Source organism: Neofelis nebulosa, chromosome 1 (genome assembly GCF_028018385.1).
Source record: "Neofelis nebulosa isolate mNeoNeb1 chromosome 1, mNeoNeb1.pri, whole genome shotgun sequence".
Classification (NCBI taxonomy): Eukaryota; Metazoa; Chordata; class Mammalia; order Carnivora; family Felidae; genus Neofelis; species Neofelis nebulosa.
This window is the reverse complement of record NC_080782.1, coordinates 220,934,299-220,951,685: the sequence shown is the minus strand read 5'-3', so window position 1 is coordinate 220,951,685 and position 17,387 is coordinate 220,934,299. Positions and strand designations below refer to the sequence as shown.

General features: G+C 39.8%; 1 non-coding gene across 1 annotated transcript; it reads right to left on the bottom strand.

Moving 5' to 3' along the window:
* Positions 1–11,726: 11,726 nt before the first annotated feature.
* On the bottom strand, positions 11,727–11,830 carry LOC131489559 (U6 spliceosomal RNA). The gene has a single exon (XR_009250655.1). It is a non-coding gene; the product is annotated as a U6 spliceosomal RNA (small nuclear RNA).
* Positions 11,831–17,387: the final 5,557 nt, after the last annotated feature.

The following is a 17,387-nucleotide window of genomic DNA, read 5'->3' as shown; positions in this document are numbered from 1 at the left end:
AGGAAAATAACTGTTAGATCATGTCACCAAACTGCTTTAATTTTTTATTTATTTTTTCTTTATATTTTTATTTTTTTAAGTAAACTCTACCACTAACATTGGGCTCAAACTCACAACCCTTAGATCAAGAGCATCCTCTACAGACTGAGTCAACCAGGCACCCACCCCCCCCCCACCCCCCCACCCCACCCCCATCCCCGCCAACCATCCGGTTTTTATTGAGTACTTAGGATTTGACTCAATTCTCCAAAGGTCACTGATAATTTACCAGTCATCATTGGACCTACATTTGAGGATTGGGAAAGAGAATTTTTATCCAGGTAGATAATTAGTAATGTGAATATCTAGAACTTGATTCATAATTAAAATTTTGATTTAAAATATAAGTTTGGGTAAATATACATATAACATAAAATTTACCATCTTAACCATTTTTAAGTGTACATATCAGTGGCATTAAATCTGTTCACACCATCATGCAGCCATTACCAACATCCATCCCTAGATCTCTTTTCATCTTCCAAAACTGAAACTGTGTGCCTATTAAATAATAACTCCTGTTTCCATTTGTATTCCAGCCCCTGCCAATCAGAACCCCTGTCTCTCTGAATTTGACTACACTGGGTTCCTCATTAGGTAAGAGAAATCATACAGTATTTGTGTCTGGCTTATTTCACTTGGCATGTCTTAAAGGTTCATCCATGTTGTAACCTGTGTCAGATTGGATTCTCTCCTAAGGCTAAAAAACAATGTTTTTTTTTTTTTTTATTAAAATAATTTTTTTAAATGTTTATTTTTGAGAGAGAGAGAGGGGCAGAGAGAGAGAGAGACAGAGACAGAGACAGAGACAGAGACACAGAATCTGAAGCAGGGTCCTGGCTCTGAGCTGTCAGCCCAGAGCCCGAGGCAGGGCTTGAACCCACAAACCATGAGATCATGACCTGAGCCTAAGTCAGATGCTTAACTGAGTGAGCCACCCAGGTGCCCCAAAACAACTTTTTATTTTAATCGTGGTGAAACATTCCCTTTATGTTGTTGTTTCTCTTGGTGTTTCCCCCTTTTTGACAACTCTGCTGATGAAATTTGGACTCTGTCTTTGAACATACCTAAGTTTTTTGAGGCCTGACATAATAATGGAAGGTTGCAAAAAAAAAAAAAAAAAGCAAAAAAGGACAAGTCTACTGCCAGGAAATCTTATTAAAAACATGTATTTTTGCTTTTATCAGAAATCAATATATTTTAAGATACATTTAAGATTTTGATTTAGAAGCAAGGGAAATGTTCAAATGTGTGGCTTTGTTGTTGTCTTTCAGCAATGATTACCACATCATCTTGGCCAATGTATTCACTAACCATAAAAGGAGAAAAATGTGCATTTCCTTAATAATATTGAGGATGAGTTGGCAAGTGATCTTGGAGCTCTGCGATGGGCTAAAAGGCGAAATGGAAGATGTTTTCACCTGCCAAGACTTGAGTTTAAGTCCTTAAAACTGTTCCTTTTCCAATAATTGCTACGACTTTTAATTGCAAAACTGGATAAGGAAGCTCCTGGCATGTATTTTATTTTAGACAGCAGACTATTGATGAAAAAAACAGTGAGACATCAGGGAAGCAAAAGGCAAAGTCACGTATAACAATCTTGGTAGTTTAAGATACATTTTACCTACATGTTATGGTATGAATGAGGGCTCTGATAACAAGTCTAGGAACTCCAAGGGGTATGGATATTCCCTTTTTCTTATAGTGAAGGACGCTTTACATTGGATTTTATTTTATAATCCCAGGTAAAAAAAATGTTTCTGTATTCATTATTCATATGCCCTGCCTAGCACAAAAACTATTTATGTAAATTTAGAGAATATTAAGGAACATAATTTAAGAAATCCGAATATAAATTCTCAGCCTGTCTTTTATTGTTGAAGTGCTGACCTTTCCTCTGGAAAGATGAACAGAAACTTTAATGAAGAACATAAACTCTGATGACTATGCGGATATAGTTGAGAGATTCTCAAATGGTAGCGGCCATGTCTGTCTACCTAGGGTTGGTCAGTTCAGCCCTTCATTGTAGTCAGGATTTTCTTGGCCCATAAGTAGAGTAACCATATGTTGTAGATTTTCTGGAACAGCCCCAATTAAAAATATTCTTTCCTGTTGTTCGACCATGTGTCAGACCATGTGTTCTGATATTTTTTATGGAAAATGTGGTCAGCGTACCCATAATTTTCAATATTTCCCTAATGGGCCTTTCTTTCAAGGTACCCAGAGAAATCTATGTCTGGGTTGGGTATGAGTTCTACCCATTCTGTGATATTCAGCTGATGTCTTTGCATCTCTGTGAAGTCCAACCTGCCTTCTGCAACCATTTCCAGAAACTTCCCCTCTCTCATCCCCCACATCATCTACTGAATGTCACACCCTACCTAGCATTTGATTGTATGTCATCTTAAGTTGTTGTTATTGTTATATGTGGGTTAGTTTCATCTCCTCAACTACATTGTACAGTCTGGAGGAAAGGAATATCATCTCAATTCCTCCCACAACCTCCCCAGTGCATCACTCAGTTCTGGGTTCCCATTTTTAAAAAAGAAAAAAACATTTTCTTTTTCTTTTGAGTTTTTTGTATCATTAAAGGAGAGACCCTTTGAAAAAGTCTCTACCCGAACCCTGCAATGAACCTATATATATTAGGCTATTAGTTAAACCCTCATTACATTCTTATCAGGATTCAAATGTTGATTTTTAGCACCAGATTTCTATTTAAGGTATTTGAAAATAAACAAGTAAACATATATCTGAGGGAAGAGGGGAGTAGAAACACAGCCCTTGGCTACTTATATGTGCTAAGTACAAAAGGTAAGTTTTAGGACTTTATTAATTTGTCCAAGACATAGTTAGACACAGAATTTTATAATTTCTTTTTCAGGAGTGTCTTCTTTTTACCCCCTCGCTACGGGGGACCTCCCAAGCTGTGGTGCTCTACTCTGTAAACATTTATTGCAAGGATTGCTTACGAGGGAAACACTAGATGATTGCTGCCAAATTCACATCTCTTGAAGCAGCCTTTCCCTGCACTCCAGCCAGCTAGTCACAAGCAGGTCAAGGGTGTAAGATGGGGGTTGGATGAAGGCATGTCAAGTTTGGGGACACTTGGGCAACACCAGGAATCAAGGAGCCTTTTCAAAATATTCACAGCAGATGAGAAGGAGTAGGTTGGGGTGGGGACTCCCATGACCCAGATTGCAGAGAATCTGTGTTCCAGACATCTTGGTCCCAATGCCCTGTGGCACTCTGATAGGCCTTCCATCAGCTTGCCTCTATCACACTACACTCTCTTTCCCAAGACCCTATTCCTGTCAGTATTAACACTCATCTTTTTTCCAAGTAATGGGAATGTTTAAGAGAATTTAATTAACCATATGTATGCATTTAATGCATTAGATTTATAAGAGTTATTTAAGTACTTAGGGAAGGTTTTCCTCTTTGGGTTATGAATTTTCTCTGCAAGCATTTAAAACATTTAGAATAAAAATGGACTCTGTTAAGTTTATAAATGCAGTTCAAAATGTTTAAGGCGATGTAATTATCCAAGTTTGTAAATGATACTGATTGTTTAATTTAATTTAATTTCTTTACCATGAGCTAACCAAATATTAATCAAAGAAAAGTGAGAGAATTAATCTCAATTTGTGTAACAAGATTACTAATTTAAACTCAAAGGAAACCAAATTTTTAATTTTGTAACTTTATTTTTTTTAATTTTGTAACTTTAAAAAATGGAATATCAATTAAATATTCCAATAAGTGCAAATGGTTTTTTCTACTCCTAAAGATTGATTTTCTGTTCAAGGCATAGAAAACAAGGGTGCCTAGGTGGCTCAGTCAATTAAGCATCTGACTCTTGATTTCGGCTCAGGTCATGATCTCACAGCTGTGAAAGCCCCCAAGTCAGGCTCTGCGCTGAGTGTGGAGCCTGCTTGGGATTCTCCACCTCTGTCTCTCTCTCTTTCTCTGTGCACTTCCCCAGCTTTCACGTGCCGGAATGGAATTTGTTCCCTGGATTTGTAAATAATCTATGTTAACCCAAGCCTGTTACTAAAGAAGTTACAGACTCTCTTTAGAGTTAGAAAACTATCTCATACCTGATACCTCCTCCTCTCCTCCCCACTCTCCCTCCCCACCTTAGTTTCTCTTCTTGGGGGCAATCCAAGCAAAATAAAGAATTGTGATGCCAGCAGATACAGACACAAGTGCAAAACCTAATGTCTTTGATATTGGGAAGGCTGAAACTTTACACTGCTCTCTTTTCACTTCAGGACTGTGCACTGCACATCTAGAATTACAAACGAATCCACTACCATGGTACAGGCACACTGTGCTTGCTGAGGTGCCTGGCCACACTCAAGAGCTTCTTCCACGAACTTGCTGTCTTCATGCCACGGCGACCGAGCAGTAGCAAATGAAGCCTACACTGTGGCCAATCGTGATCATCTTACCCCGGAGATGGCTCCACACTGTTTTGGCTCTGGAGGCTTCTTGCTCTTCATACTTTTGTTAAGGAAAAAAAAAGATCCTACAACAGTACCTTCAAGATTAGTCCAATGGAAGAGTACCCTGTAATTGCAGACAAATTATAAAATACAAAAATGAACACAATGTACCATACACAGGTACTTATCAGTGTGTATCAGGATTTTTGTGCTATTATAAAACCTAAATAAAATTCATAAATTAATTAGATATTTGGATGCTAAAGCAGTTAAAACTTTTCCGTTTATTTAATCAACCTCCTTTACCTTTTGTTTGACATTATTAAAAGCATATGTTATATGTTTAAAGCCATAAAATAAATTGTTGTAATAAAAGGGCCACTATTTTTTCGGCTTCATACATTGGGATTTCAAATAAGAGTTTATATATATATGTATATATATATATATATATATATATATATATATATATACTAGTTTTTATAAAGTTTATTATTTATTTTTCAGAAAGTGTGTGAGAGAACATGAGCAGGGGAGGGGCAGAGAGAGAATCCCAAGCAGGTATGGACACCTGGGTGACTCAATCTATTAAGGGTCCAACTCTTGATTTTGGCTCAGGTCATGATCTCAGGGTTTGTAAGTTTGAGCCCCCACTGCTTGGAATTCTCTCTCACTCTCTCTGCCCTCTCCTGTGAGCACTCACATGCGTTCTCTCTCTCTCTCTCCCTCTCTCTCTCAACATAAGTAAATAAACTTAAAAAGAGAGAGAGAGAGAGAGAGAGAGAGAGAGAGAGAGTATCCCAAGCAGGCTCCACACTCTGTGCTGAGACTGATGTGGGGCTCAATCTCATGAACCATGAGATCATGACCTTAGTTAAAATTAAGACTTGGACACTCAACCAACTGAGCCACCCAGGTGCCCCAAGAGTTCATTTTTAGGAAGGATTCTCTGCTAAGGAAAGTTTGAAAAGCCACTGATTTATATCAAGTTAAGGGCTTCCTACTTTTCCTCTAGGATTCCAGTTCTTTGCCTCTTTATCTTTTGTAGCACAGCACGACTACCAACATACTCATTTCTTGAAGATTTTATATTTCCTTCCCCTTCAATAACCTGTAAAGGCTCCTCATAGATTACTGAACTAAATTCAATGTTTCCAGCTTGGCTTTCCAGGCAGAAATAATCTGACCTTACTCTGGTCTATCCAGATATGTTTTTTTGTAGCTACCCACACAGACCCTTGAGTCTGGGAAAGGTAACTGCGCTCTGCCCCTGCTTCCTTGTCTCCTGCCCTTGAAATGTCTTGTTAATCCCCCGACATTGAACCACCAACCATCTATTGGGGTGGCCTATGAAAGGAAGCCCATTTGCCATCAGCTCTTTTCTACACCTCAATGCATCCTGCATCTTGGTTCATTGTGTCCTTAAGTCTGAGACTCTTTCCCTCCCCCTTTCGCCTACCCCCAATTCCTCGTTATCCTTCATGGTTCCACACTGGTGGACCCTTTATTACCTACCTGAGTTCATGATGATCGCTTCGTCCCACAGGTTTATACTTAGTTTTGATTAATAGCTTTCTTTGTTCTGTGGTCTTCCCACCAGGATCACGAACTTCTGCATTTCTTCACAAGCTTACAGTGACCATCGCGACCTATTCCTGAAGGGTAGGAAGAGTTCTTAACTGCAATTATATGCCCTGAATTACCCTCAGTCCTGTCTGTCGCTCACTGATTCTGCAGTTTTCACCAAATCACTTAAACTTTCATAATCTCATTTTTCCCTCTGTAAAATGGGAACAATAAAATCTTTCATGTTTTAGAAGAATATAGCTGTCATGGATGGAGAGGTCTGTTGCTTGTTTTGGCTAGCTACCTTACTAGAGTCACCATGGATGAAGAAATGAGTATCAGGTTGCTCTGGTTCAGAAATCCGATCTTATTAATCCACCCAGAGTTTGATGGGTTGTAAGAATCTGACTCCTGAGATTATAGCTCACACGAGATTGGTGGTTCTCTTTGCTTTTTTTTTTTTTTTTTTTAAGTAGGCTTCATGCTCAGTGTGGAGCCCAATGTTTGCCAACATTGGGCTTGAACTCAACGTTGGGCTTGAACCCAAGTTGAGCTTGAACTCATGACCCTGATATCAAGACCTGAGCTGACATCAAGAGTCAGATGCTTAATGGACTGAGCCACTCAGTCACCCCTCTTTGCTTCTTTTCCACATTTTCTTCCTAGGTCATCTCTCTAATCTCAGGCACTGTTTGTATTTACACACCAGTGACCATCAAATATCTGCGGCAGTCTGGACCACTCTATTAAACTTCATTGCCATGTATCTAAATGGCCATTGGATAATTCTCATTTCCTCTGGGATCTCATATGCTTCACATATTCAAACTGAACTCTTGTTTACTTCGTAACACCTACATTCTCACCCACAGCCACATCTAATCTATCCCTCATTTACCCTTGCTCATCTTAGTGAATGGATGCACCTCTTCAAGCCAGTTGCTCAGGCTGGAATCCTGGAACTGCCTCTCCATCACTTCCAGTCTATCACCAAGGTCTAGTAATCCTATTCCTAAGCATATCATCACAAATCTGTCCTCTTATATCTACTCCCACCACTCTTGTCCCCATCAATATTATCCCTTGTCTGGACTATCGCAAAATACCCTATCTGGTCTATTCCTACTTTAATTTTTCCTCCAACCCATTCTTTCTGTAGCAATCAGAAGGATCTTTATAGAGCACAAATGACATTGTAAGTCATCTTATTTTTATAATTTGTACTCAAAATAATTCCCTACGGTTTCTGTGGCCTCCATGGCCCTTTGTGATCTGACCTGCTTCTCTCTCCAGGTCATTCCTGTGGCCTTTCTATCCCTTGACTCCTTCCAGTCTATATTGGCCCTTCTGATCCTCAAACACAACAAACTCTTTTTTTAAAGATTTTAAAAAATGTTTTTATTTATTTTTGAGACAGAGAGAGACAGAGCATGAACAGGGGAGGGTCAGAGAGAAAGGGAGACACAGAATCCGAAGCAGGCTCCAGGCTCTGAGCTGTCAGCACAGAGCCCGATGCAGGGCTTGAACTCACAGATCGTGAGATCATGACCTGAGCCGAAGTCGGACGCTTAACTGATTGAGCCACCCAGGCACCCCAACACAACAAACTTTTTACTGCCTTCTGTCTGACAGCTTTCTCCTCATCCCATCATCTGGTTGACTCCTGGCTCCACGTAAAGTATCAGAAAAGCCAATCTTACTAATGCAGCACTGGGCAGGAGATGCAGTCGTGGTTTCATTTGTCTAATTACTTGTTTGTCTGTCTCCCCTCTGGACCATAACATGAGGGCAGCCACTACTTACTGCCATGTGGTGCCGGCCAGAGAGGAGGGGCTCAATAAGTGTTCGATGAATGAATACTCATTTACTCGCTTTATAGCAATTAGTGTTCAAGTTGTTCCCTTTCCTGGTGCCTGCAAGCTGATCAAAGAAAAAGTACTTGCTTGATAAGCATCGACAGTTAGAGCCAAAATATTTGCACGGTGTCAGGAGAAACTTTGTTCCACGAACTTTACCACTCTCATCTCCTACGAGCATCCCTCTTGATTAGATTGTGCTGGATAAACAATACTAACTTTTTCCTTCCCAGCTCTTCAGCTCCTCTGCCCCACTGTTAGGTTTTTGTGATTACAAGCAATCGTGTTGTTTCAGACAGTTGGATCACAATACCATCGATTGGGTGATAGAATTACTCTGATACTAATAACAGTAATCAAAACCACAAACGTTTATATCATACTTTATGATTTTCTAAGTGCTCTTAATGTGCATTATCTCCTTTAATCTTGGAGACTGGGTCTGAAGATACATTTGCTACCTTGATTCATTTGGATGGATCCCCAAAGCTTTGTCTGAAGCAGCTTACATGTGGCCTGTCACCGAAGGAAGGACTACTTCAGCTCAGGGCTGATGTGGGGCTTTTTTATATTGACTTTCGGTGGTTCCATCTCAAGACAGTGAATTTTCCTCACCACATCCTCAAATTCGGGAGACATTTACTGTACACAGCCCTCAATTTATCAACTATCATTCCTGCTAAGATTGTTAAGACAGATAATAAGAGATAATAATAATAGCAAATATTTGTTTGAGTGCTTACTATGTGCCAGACAATGTCTTAAGTGCTTTCCCCACACTAATTTATTCAGTCTTCATAACTGCTCCAACTTATAAGACATAAATAGCCTTGTTGTACCCATTTCTAAAAGGACAACTAAAACCCAAAAAGATGAAATAACTTGTCCCCTTGCTAATAACTGGGGAAGCTGGGACATGAACCCAGCAGACTGATTCTAGACTCCATGCTCACAGACAGTATACATATGGATGTTTATTCTTTAATAAAATAATAACATTTGTTCTTTTTTGAGTTTACCTATTTATTTTGAGAGAGGGAGAGAGACAGAGCATGAGCAGAGGAGGAGCAGAGAAAGAGAAGGGGAGAGAGACAATCCCAAGCAGGCTCTGGGGCTGGAACTCACAAACCATGAGATCATGACCTGAGTAGAAATCAAGAGTCAGATGCTTAACCCACTGAACCACCCAGGCACCCCAATAACATTTGCCCTTTATGGACATTATTCTTTAAAAACTTATCAAAATTTAAGGAGTGCTCACTGTGTGCCAGGCATTAAGGTTAGTTCAGGACACTTGCCGTCTAGTGGGGAAGGTGGATTTGGATGAATGATCACGAGTGTGCCGTGTGTTAACAAAAATGAAGGACCACTGTGCTGTGGGGGCATAGAGCAGGGGACCTGGGCTCATCCGGGGTACAGAGAAGTTCTCTGTGAGGAAGGGACATTTTAACTGAAGCCTGGAGGACATGCACAAAAGGGAGGAGGGGAGACTTTCTGTGACTGCCTGAGGAACTAAGAGAGGTCGGTGTGGCTGGAGTTTCTAGAGCGGGGAGACAAGCAGTATGTGGTGATGCTGGAGAACAGAGGGCCAGGGATGCCATAATAAGGATTTGGTGTTTTATTCTAAGGGCCTTGGGCGGCTACTGAAGACTGCTTAGCTGCAAAGAGGAGAAGATAGAGGTCATTGGGAGGATTGTGCAGTCCCGCAGGAGAGGGAGGCTGGCAGGATGAGCAAGGATGGGGGCAGCAGGGACAGAGGAAGTGGATGCAGCCAAAACAGATCCAGGAGGTAGAATGAGCAGAACCCGGCAATTGACTGGATGTAGAGGATGAGGGGGAAGGAGGAGTCAAGGTTTCTGACTCGAGTCAGGTTTTGATAATGGAAATAAAAATGGACAACAGAAACAGAAGCAGATTTGGATTCAGGGATTAACAGTGATGGATTGAATTTCAGGGGTGTTGACACAGAAGTGAATGTGCCCAGGAGGCACTTGGCTCGTAGGGGTTAGGAAAGAGGAATTTCTTTGGCTCTAAGATAGACGTTTTTCTTTTTTTCTTTTTTAAAAGTTTATTTATTTACTTGTTTATTTATTTGTTTATTTAGAGAGCACACAAGTTGGGGAGGGGCAGAGAGAAAGAGAGGCAGAATCCCAAGCAGGCTGTGCACGGTCAGCACAGAGCCAGATGAAAAGGTTCTAACTCTTGAACCGTGAGACCATGACCTGAGCTGAGATCAAGAGTCAGGCACTTTGCTGACTGTGCCATGCAGGTGCCCCTAAGATGGACATTTTTCATGTTTACTACTTCTGAAATTAGAATGTGGCTTAAAAATAGTTTATTAAAAATAGTGTTTTAATGGTGAACTATAATTGATGATGTCTTAAAATAGACAATAGTCTGTAAAATAAGACTATTTCATAAAAACATAGCTAATTTAGGGGTACCTGGGTGTTTTGGTCCATTAAGTGACCAACTCTTGATTTCAGCTCAGGTTATGATCTCACGGTTCATGAATTCAAGCCCTGCATCAGGCTCTGCGCTGACAGTGTGGAGCCTGCTTGGGATTCTGTGTGTGTGTGTGTGTGTGTGTGTGTGTGTGTCTGCCCCTCCCCCACTCACTCTGTCTCTCAAAAATGAATAGATACTCTTTAAAAAAAGTAACTAATTTGTATTTTATGATTTTTGAGAAATCAGAGAAGGACAGACTTTTAAAACACTCTCTTATCTTAAATTTTAAAAAAAGGTCACATTCAATGAAAGTAAAATTCAGCAGTAGCACTAAATTTTAGCACAAATGCCAAGCTGGTAAAGTTCAAGTAACGAAGCTTTAATCATAACTGTTAGGAGCTTGAGGTGTCTGTTCTTTCTAAGTCCATGCCATCCATTCCTTCTTCCCGTTTCTACCTCCAACACGATTTTGCCTCCGGGTTAACTTGATGTTAACTTGATTAGCTGTCTCTGGCTCCACATTACAAAGGTATGCTTTGTCAACCTTGGATAGAATAATGTGCCTTTGAAATTCAATCTATCATCGCTTTTTCCCAGAGTGTAAAATGCTGAACCTTTTCCTGTAACTATGGCAGTGTTTCCCATACCCTGCCCCACCCCCACCCCCCTCAGCCACACATGTGAGACAAGAGCTAAAGAAAGAATTATGTTACTTTAGGAGAAGAAAAAGACTTAGTGACATCCCTTTCTCAAATCCTACATCATTCAGTCTCTGAGTTGTATTTTGGCCAATATGCTATGTTCCATTGTTAATTTAATATTCATAACTGTGCATATAACCTTCCCAATTAGATTTTCACTTGGCAGGGGAACAAACAGCCATAGCTACTCCCTACATTCCTTGGTTACAGTCTTTACCTGGCTTTTTGCTCCAATTCCACCAGATCATTGTGGGTCTTTCAATTAAGACCCGGGTCTTGCACAGAGACCTCGCACTTTGGCCTAGTACAGCCAAAGCTCAAGGGAGCTTTTCATTTTAAGGTTATTCATTTTATTTTGAGAGACAGAGAAAGAGAGCACGAGTGGGGAGGGGCAGAGAGAAAGTGAGAGACAGAGAATCCCAAGGAGGCTCAGGCACTGTCGGCCCAAAGCCCGTCACAGGGCTCAAACCCACTAACCGTGAGATCATGACCGGAGCCGAAGAATCAGACGCCTAACCGGCTGAGCCACCCAGGCGCCCTTCAAGGTTAACTTTTTATTGCAACAAAATACACAGGGCACAAAATTTATCATCTTAATCATTTTTAAATTTACAGTTCGGTGGTGGCAGATAGATTCATCATGCTACCCAACTATCACCACCATCCATCTCTCATGGAAACTTTTATGAATTCTGTGTGTCTTCCTTGTGCAGGGGCCATGCTAATCTCTGTATTGTTCCCATTTTAGTATATGTGCTGCTGAAGCCAGCACTCTCAAGAAAACTTTTAAAAACAAAACTTTACTTCCCAACTTGCCTATGGGGCCAGCATTACCCTAATACCCAAACCAGATAAAAATACAACAAAGAAAATTACAGACTAATAAATAGCTCTCATGAACACAGATGCAAAAATCCTCAACAAAATAATAGCAAATCGAACCCAACAATGTATAAAAATAATTATACACTGTGACCAAGTTGGATTTATTCCAGAAACGCAAGACTGGTTCAACATTTGAAAATCAATGAATGTAATCCACCGTATCAACAGACTAAAGAAAAGAAATCATATGATCATATCGATTGATGCAGAAAAAGCATTGACAAAATCTAACACCTATTTATGATGAAAACTCTCAGCAAACCTACGAATAAAGAGAAACTTTCCCAACATGATTTTTAAAAATCTACAAAAAAACCTATGTTCAACATCCTACCTAATTGTGAGAAAATGTGTACCGTTTTTAAGGTTGGGAAAAAGGCAAGTATGTCCTCTCTCACCACTCCTATTTAGCAACATACTGAAACTCCTAGCTAGTGCAATAAGACAATAGAAGGAAATAAAAGGTAAATAGTTTGAGAAGGAAGAACTAAAACAGATCTTTACTCAGAAACAAAGGTAGGCACCTCAAGTCCCTTTTAGAATTTGTAGACTTTAAAAAATTGCATATTTGTTTTCTAGTTCAAAGATTTCTACTCTTATTTTTATTATTGCTTTCTTTCTATTTCCTTGTGTTTAAGTTGCTGTTCTTTTTTTAGCTTCTTAAGATGAAAGCTTAAATCATGTGGATTTTCGATTTTTGCTCTTCTCAAATATATACAATTAAAGCTATGAATTTCCCTGAGTCCTGCATTACCTGCACCCCAAATGTTTTGATATGTCATATTTTCATTATTATTCCATTGGAAATAATTTATAATTTCACTGCAATTATTTCTTAGACCTACAAGCTGTTTAAAAATGTGTTGCTTATGGAACACCTGGGTGGCTCAGTTGGTTAGGTGACCGACTCTTGATTTCACGTCGTGATCTTGAGGTTTGTGGGATTGAGCCCTACGTTGGCCCTACCTGGGCCTGCATTGGGCTTTGAGCTGTCAACACGGAGGCTGCTTGGTATTCTCTCTGTTCTTCACTCTCTGCCCCTCCCCTGCTTGCTCTCTCTCTCTTTCAAAATAAATAAATAAACATTAAAAAATGTGTTAAGAAACAAAACAGATGAACGTATGGGAAGGGTGGGGGGAAGAGAAGAGAGGGAAACAAACCACAAGAAACTCTTAAAAAATTTTTTTTAATGTTTATTTATTTTTGAGAGAGAGAGAGAGAGGGAGAAAACATGAGTGGGGGAGGGGTGAGAGAGTGGGGGACAGAGGATCTGAAGCAGGCTCTGTGCTGACAGCAGAGAGGGCTCAAACTCACAAACCATGAGATCATGACCTGAGCCAAGGCTAGACGCTTAACGGACTGAACCACACAGCAGCCAAAACCACAAGAGACTTAACGATAGAGAACATACTGAGGGTTGATGGAGGGAGGTGAGTGGGGGATGGGCTAGACCGGGGATGGGTACTAAGAAGGACACTTGTGATGAGCTCTGGGTGTTGTATGTAAGTGATGAATCATTGAATTCTACTCCTGAAACCAATATTGCATTGTATGTTAACTAAGATTTAAAGAAAAATAAAAATGTGTTGCTTAATTTTCAAACATTTGCTTCCTTTTATTGATTTCTAGTTTGATTCCACTGTAGTCAAAAAAACACATTTTGTATGACCTCAGTCCTTAGGAATTGTTTGAGACTTGCTCTATGGCCTAGCTGACAGTCCATTTTGATAAGTGCTCATAAGCTCTTGAAAACATGTATGTGGCAGTTGGTAAGTGCAAAGTTCTGTATATGTCAGGCCGATTTGGTTGTTCTTGTTGTTCAGGTTTTCTATATCCTTACTGATTTTTTGTGTGCTTGTCCTATCTGCTATGGAAAGAGGTGTGAAAATCTCCCATGATTGTTAATTTATCCGTTTCTTCTTTTCTGTCAACTTTGCTTAGCATATATTGAAACTATGCTACATTTTTCACCAGTTAATGATACGTTATAAATTATTAGGTGCGTGCAAATTGAGGACTCTTTTATCTTATGTGACTTGACATTTTTATCATTATGAAATGTCTCTTTTTCATCTCTAGAAATATTTCTGCCCCTGAAGTCTTTGTTGTCTGATACTAATGTAGCTACACCAGCTTTCTTTTGGTCAGTGTTGGCATGGCATATTTTTTTGTCCATTCTTTTTTCTTTAAAACTTTGTGTTTTTATATTTAAGTTGGGTCTGTAGTAAATAGCCCATCTATTTTGCTTTTTTATCCAAAAGCAATTTTGGCCTTTTAATTGGATAATCATCTATTAACATTTAATGTAATTATTGAAATGCTTATGTTTACTATCTTGTTATATGTTTCTATTTCTGTTCTTTATTCCTTTATTTCTTCTTTCTTGTCTGTTTTTGGGAGAAGAATCAGGTATTTTTTTTTTTATTATTCTATTTTTTCAATCCTATTTTAGCCTACTGGTTATTAGCTTTTAGAGGCTCTGGATTATTTTGTGTGTGTGTGTGTGTGTGTGTGTGTGTGTTTTAAAAGAAAGGCAAATGGTGCAGACAGGTCACCTTAATTCTGTCAAGCATTGGTTTTAGGCTTTGTTAGAATTGGTCCTTTGGGTTTACCTGCATTACCAAGCTATGGTCTTTCTGGAGTCTCAATCAGAGGTTGGGTGTTTTTATTTCTCATTGGTGGGCCTTGTACTCCACCCTCAATCTCTTCAGTCTCTGCTGCTGTAAAATCTTTGCACAGAGCTTCAGCCACCCAGCTGCTGCTTTCTGTTAGCTTTCCTGTGGTTGCGGCTGCACAGGCTTAGCTTGGGAGTTAGCAAACATCTCCATGGGAGATCGCGTCTAGCCTTCAGGGTTCACTTGTCTGTAGTTCCCTCCTCTGTGAGATTTTACCACCTACATCCCAGCCACTTTGGCACCTTTGAACTGCAATCTGTCTCCTCAGCCCAATAGAATAATCAAGTTAACAGCTACTTACTCTATTCCCTGCCCTGTGAATCGGCCAGAGTGTACATGTGCTTGATGTGTTTACCTTCTCTTAGGGATCGTCTTGGTTACCCTTCAATGCCTTCAAATGCTTGTGTTACATGTTCTGTCCAGCTGTTAATAGTTGTTTTCAGCGGGATAGTTGGTTCAATATAAACTATTCTGTTATGGCTGGAATCATCAGTTTTCCTCTATTACAATTTGGGACACTCTGTGTTATAAACAAAATATCTAAAACAACTCAAGAACTCTGAAATCTAAAAATTTTAAAACTCTATCACCATCCTCAAGGGTTTCCAACTCAGCATTCTGTTTAGATTGAATGCTCTTCCTTTCTCATCTTCAGTTTGGTTTTTTGACAGGAGCTTTGTACTTGGACTGAGAAAGTGAAGGTTTGGTTTCTAGACTTCTATATAAAAATTATATAATCCTGGACAAAACTCTTCCTTTTACCACCTTGGTTTTATAATTAGTCAAGGAGGATGGCCATTAATGCCTGCCTGCCTTAACTCTTTTCAGGAATAAGCAAGACAATTCTTCCCCTGTCTTCCTAACAGAGATGGTGTTCCATCAGCTTAACCATGAAAGCAAGGTTCACAAGGGTGCCATCCCCATAGAGACATGGAGGCTTTCACAATTTTTCAGCTCTTGGAGAATTTCTTCTCATGCCCTATTTTTCTTTTTCTCGCCTTAATTAGAGCTGTGAATCAGACACAGATATGATTGCTGTTTCTTCCGCCATCTGGGTCAGATTGTCCTGCCTAACCCTTAGAATAAAAAAGAACACAGGTGTTTGAGTGGGATGTTGGTTTGGGAGAGCTGGCTGGCACAGTGAGCCTGACCAGAGACCATTTCCTGTAGACAGGCCATAGAGGAACCCAAACTATCAGAAAGGTTTTTGCTCAGTTTGGAAACAGAATAGAAAAAGCCATTTATGTGATTCCAAGATCAAATGGCATTAAGCTTGGACAGCCAGATGGGTATGTTGTTATGAGTGGAATTATGTTTTAGCCTTAATTTTTGGGCTTGATGGGGCAAGGCTTTAGTGGCACAACTCCACTTTGTCTCTGACTCTGCTTTTTCTAGGTTTTATCTCTGACTAATCCCCTTCTGGTTGGGAGAGCTTTGTTTAGGTATTTTACTAAAGTCAACCCAGTTGGTGTCTTGCTGTCCATTCATGTTCAACTCACATCTCTGCTCAGATGCTTTATGTGCTCAGTTTACAGATTGGCTCTTCCAGCATTGTTGCTTCCTGTTCCTAAATTTGGGGAGAGGACCTATTATAACCTCCGTGTCCAAACCTATTACATAGGTTATTTATATATTTATCTCCTTTGACCTTCACACCAGGTTCTTTATATATTTACGTCCTTTGACCTTCACCCCAGTCTGGAAGGTCATCACGTTCCTTTTACAGATTTAGAAACTGAGGATCACAGAGACTAAGACATCTGTTCAAGTTCACAAAGCTTGAATGGTACAGAGAATGTTCAAACTCAGGTCTGACCTCAAACTCCGAGTTCTGCCTTCTGCTGTTGCTGCAAAGTAAGTACTACATGGGTGAATCACTCAAATTCTCATGTCACCTTCAGAAGAAAAGGGACCTAAAAAATAGTGATTTAGTCAAAGTACCCTCCAATCTAGCATACCTTCATGTCTTTCTATCTTAATTCATGTGTCTCTTCCTAGAATTCTGCTCCTATTTACTGAGTACTTACTATGCTGAGAACACATTGAGTATGAGTAGGGACAACCTACTCATACTCATTTAACAGCTTGTTAAATTATGACATTTTTCATCTTCCAAATGTGCATAACTTTTGACCAGCTGTTCTACTTTAGGAATTATACACATATGCTCATAAAGCTACAGTCTAAGCACATTGATAAACATATAAAGAAATGCAAAGTCTGCAACTTCAAATTGATTTAAGTCCATAAACAAATAAAAAACTACTGTCATTCAGGTTTCTACCTGAACCAGTAGTGTGCGTGTGTATGTGTGTGTGTATTATACTGTTTTATTCATGACAGAGAGATTTATTGCAAGGAGTTGGCTTATGCAATTGTGTAGCTGGCTAGGCAAGTCTGAAATCTGTAGGGCAGGTCAGCAGGAAGGGGAGGCTGGAAAATTTTAGGCAGGAGCTGATGCTATAATTCCACAGGTGGATTTCTTTTCCCTCAGAGAAACTGCAGGTTTCCTTTATTTTTATTTTTATTTTTTTTAACGTTTATTTTATTATTAAGAGACAGAACGTGAATAGGGGAGGGGCAGAGAGAGAGGGAGACACAGAATCTGAAGAAGGCTCCAGGCTCTGAGCTGTCAGCACAGAGCCCAATGCAGGGCTTGAACTCATGGACCCCGAGATCATGACCTGAGCTGAAGTTGGATGCTTAACCGACTGAGCCACCCAGGTGCCCCAAAAGTAATCCCCCTTTACTTAAAGTCAATTTAAGTAG